Genomic DNA, 5,000 nt, shown 5'->3' with positions numbered 1-5,000 from the left:
AAATTCTGGAGTAAACTTAAAGGGAATAATCATGGCAATCCTTATTATGAATTTCACCGCGAAACTATAATTTGAGAATGTTACAAAGCATGGTTTTCTCTTTCTCTATGTGCTCTCTCCCCCTCGCTCGCTCTCTTACAGTGATTGCTCTCTCTCCTCTCTCTCAGCACCCCCCATTCCTTCTGCGTGTGTGTGCTCCCTCTGTCTCTCTCCCACTACAACTTATTTTGTGATGGATATATCTCACTCCCTTTCCATCCTTGTTCTTTCATTTAAATTATTTTCGCATAACTTGAGTACGTTTATTCAAAAACTGTTAATCACATACACTGGTAGTCTACCTGCAACAACATAGAAACCCAAGTAATATGAACATAAACTGTCAAGAATAATGTTTGAATATAGGCCAAGATATGAATCAAGATTTCCATTATTGCGTTATTACTTATTTTTTTCATTAGCGCTGTAGTCCCTTTCTTATTTCATATTCAATTGATACAGTAAAATCCCTAGTATGTTTATAAAAGGAAAACACTAATGAAAATCCACTTTATGAATATGACAGCGAAACTAGAATTTAAGAAATTTACAAATTATAATTTTCTACTCTCTATGTGCTCTCTCTTGATCTCTAACAGTGCTCTCCCTCCCTCCCTCTCCCTCTCCCTCTCTCTCTCTCTCTCTCTCTCTCTCTCTCTCTCTCTCTCTCTCTCTCTCTTTGGTGACTTCTTAGGAAAAATTGTACAGCTTGAAAGTGAAGCACTTCATAGAACTGGCATATCTGTGTCAAAAGTATATCAGACAGGCAAGTTCACTGATATGGTGATGCAATAAATGCTTAGCTTAATTCTGCCGTTAATTTTAGAATAAAAAGTTCGCCGAGGTGGAGGAATGGTTAACGTGCTGGCCTTGTGATTCATAGGCCCACGTTCGAGACTGTTCCATGCCAAGTGTGGAATCACACGTAGGTCCACGTTTTATTTATTTTTTTATTGTATTTATTTCACACTTTTTTCTGCTATGAATTATAAAGGAATAAAGGAGTAATATGAAAAGATAAGTAATACAAGCATATGTAATTTCTAATAATCCTGATAATTTCTATGGTTAACTGATAACTAAATGAATTTATGTATGTATATATATGTATTTATATAATTACAATACCCTGTTGATCTTTCGTTATGATAAATTTCATCGCCATATTAAAATTTTGAGTCTTAATGCAAACTGCAGCAGGAACGATACCTTAATCATTTCAACTTGAAAAGATCATCTGAAATGTATATCATATTTTCTCGGAAAAAAATCTATTCTCACGCCTAATAATCTCCCGTGTCTCTTATTATCCAAACATACCTCGTGGTATACACCTTTTAGTTTTCTTTCCTTCTCTTTGTCTCTATTTGTCTCTCTGCACGAGGTCGAGGACGCGTGTGATGGCGGGGAAGGTTGCACAGGCATATGATTTTTTATTTTTTATTATTATTTTTTTTTTCGTCGCACTCAATCAGCATTTATTGCTACTACAGAATCGTTTCATAGGGTGACAAAAATGACATTCTTGTATAAAAACAATTTCAAAAAGTAAGATACACTGACGTGGAGGCACATAATTAAGTAATATCAGAGTTTAGCTTAGATGCAACATTTGTTCATTCTCTATTAAGCCGGTAATTGTAAAATACCAGTAAATATCTACATCGAGGTATTATCTTGGATATCAATATTAACCTGAAAAAATCATTCAAATATAAACCATCACCGTTCTGTTTACGTTCTATCAAATTCTATCATCATATTTTTCTTAATTAGTATTTATTTCTTTTCCATTCATATACAATGCTAGTCTTCCTGCAGTAACTTAACCTCTCTCTCTCTCTCTCTCTCTCTCTCTCTCTCTCTCTCTCTCTCTCTCTCTCTCTCTCTCTCTCTCTCTCTCTCTCTCTCTCTCTCTCTCTCTCTCTCTCTCTCTCTCTCTCTCTCTCTCTCTCTCTCTCTCTCTCTCTCTCTCTCTCTCTCTCTCTCTCTCTCTCTTTCTCTCTCTCTCTCTCTCTCTCTCTCCATAATCTCCCCCCCCCTCCTCTCTCTCGATCTCTCTCAGTGCTCCCTTTCTCTGGCGGCTGATCAGGTGAGGTCTGTATAGTTCTAAATTGGGGCTTTTCATAGAATAGGCATAAAATAGGAGAATACGAAAAAAAATTAGAGTAAATATACAGACAGCAGATAAGAAAAAGGAAATCTTTTTGAGGTGATTATCCAAGGGCGGGTCCGAACAGAAGTCATAGATTATAAATAAAAGCTAAAGCATCTTAATATAGCATATCTGTGTCTATAAAAAAGTAAACAAGTCTAACCATGAATAGCAAGTGAGGAAGATTCTAAAAAAAGATAAGATAGATACACATGTTCAAAGGGATTTAGAACATAGGAAGAGCTCGACTAAAGTATAATAGAAGCCAGGTGATAACTTACCATTAATGTTTTTTATCATCATTTATCATATATCTATCAAAGGATATTTAGGTTATACAACTGGTAAACCACATAACTAGAGATATTAATCGATTCATATCTATCTCTATTGCCATTAACACTTACCTATTACTGTTATTATCATATTTCCAACATTATCTGATCACGTTATCAGTGTAATGATTACTAATGTTATTGTCATTCAATGTATCCTTTTGTCTTTTCTTCCTCTACATATCCATCAATCATCTCCGTTTCCATCCTTCTCTCACCTTTATACCTTCCTTTCCTGACAGGAAACCGGGTTGTAATGTGTTTGTTAATCTTTTTCTCCCTCTTTCATTGGCATTAAAACACACACACACACACATACACACACACACACACACATGTTCATGTGTTTAAGCATTTCATATTAAATGTCGTTTTATATTTTTTGTTAAATTAACCTTATAGTTCGTATCAGCAGACAAAAAAACGATGAATGCAATTAAAACAAAAACAAAAACACCAAAATTGAGCCCACTTGGCATGGAACAGAGTCTAGATCACCACATTAACCATGCTTCCATTTCAAGTTTTTTGTATGATTAATTGTCTATATATATATATATATATATATATATATATATATATATATAGAGAGAGAGAGAGAGAGAGAGAGAGAGAGAGAGAGAGAGAGAGAGCGAGAGCAAGAGAGAGAGAGAGAGAGAGAGCTCGCGAAAGAAAGAGAGAGAGAGAGCGAGAGAAAGAGAGAGAGAGAGAGAGAGAGAGAGAGAGAGAGAGAGAGAGAGAGAGAGAGAGAGAGAGAGAGAGCGAGAGAAAGAGAGAGAGAGAGAGAGAGAGAGAGCGAGAGAAAGAGAGAAAGAGAGAGAGAGAGAGAGAGAGAGAGAATATAGTTGAAAAAAAACAAAACATGAAAGCAGTAACGCAAAGACGGGAATCAATAATTTGACCTAGTTTAACATCCTCTTCAGCATGTTACTAAACATATATGAGTGATACGGAAAGTCTGGAAAAATTAGAAAAGAAAGGAGATACGGGATTCTCCATGTAGTATCATATCTACCACAAAATCAGTTGCTGTTTTTTTATTTATTTTTTTATTTTTTTTATTTTTTAGACCCGCAGGGAGGGGGGAGAGAATAATGGAGAGTTATAGAGAGATGGAATATGAATTATAAAATTACAGTCAATACGCAGTTTGTGTCAGAGACCCTGTCTCTTTCCCTTCCACTCCTCTAAATTGCTCCTCTTCTCCCCCCCCCTTTTCTCTCTCTCTTGCTCCTTTCCCTTCTCCCCCCTCTCTCTGTCTTGCTCCTCTCCCTTCTCCCCCCCCCCCCTCTGAGAGCTCTCTCCTTCTCTCCCTTCCCTTCTCTCTGTCTTGCTCCTCTCCCTTCTCCCCCCTCTCTCTCCTTCTCTCCCTTCCCTTCTCGCTGTCTTGCTCCTCTCCCTTCCCCTCCCCTCTCTCTCCTTCTCTCCCTTCCTCCCATCCTCTTTTGAGACTCTCGTCCTCCCTCTCTTCTTGATTATAGCAAAATCGATTATCTAAACATGTAAGATAGCAATTGTAATAAGTACAACAATAAAATAATTGTAATAATGAAAATCTACATAAATTACATTCAATAATATAATTAAGATAAAACACGTTGATGTTTTATTTTTTTTCATCTCTCTATTTTGTATACAACTTTTGTTAATGACTTCCTACTATTTGGAATCTACATGTTTTGAATTTCTTTATATATGAATTTTAAATTAAAATAAACGACGTATTCACTCACTTGTAAGCCTAAATACAAAACAAGAAAAAATACAAAAAATACACAAAAAAACGTTGAAAAACCACGAAGAGAAAATCGCATATTACACATCAACTATTGTATATAAATCAATATTGTATATTGTATATAAATCACCCATTTTCAAGATATCTCCACAAAAGCAATGGCGTGACAATAGATAGCTGTCAACACCGACTCCTCAGTTTTTTCACGTATGGTCTCGAAAACTAATTGGTTAATTACTGGAAATGTAATGAACAAATTTATTGAATTGAATTTCGTGTTCTGAAATAGAAGCGACTTTTGTTGTAGACATAGATGACAGTTAAGTGAGAAACCAATGCAAATGCAAAAAATTCTGTTAGATATTCACCAGCCCATAAATAAGTTTGGCTTTTCAACTTCTTGTGAATGTGCAATGGCTACTTTCCAAGTTCTGTTTCAGATTAAGGTCTATAATCCAGACATCTGATGGCAGTGTTTTTGTCAAGAGGATCTTTAAAAAAAATAAAAAGGAAGTTTTAGAGCAATTGTAATATAAATATGTCCGCTTTCCATTTTTCCCTTTCTCTCACCCACTCACCTATTGTTTCCCTTTGTCTCGCTTTCCCGTTTACTTACCAACTTTGTCTATGAATTGCGCTTGCCACATCAAAGTCAATTCTGGCAGTGGAACCAATATTTTCATCGTTATAGACTCTTTAAAAATAATCGTTTACTTTAATATGTTAAACTACA

The sequence above is a fragment of the Penaeus vannamei genome, chromosome 17, assembly GCF_042767895.1.
Source record: "Penaeus vannamei isolate JL-2024 chromosome 17, ASM4276789v1, whole genome shotgun sequence".
NCBI lineage: Eukaryota > Metazoa > Arthropoda > Malacostraca > Decapoda > Penaeidae > Penaeus > Penaeus vannamei.
This window is presented reverse-complemented; position numbering follows the sequence as displayed.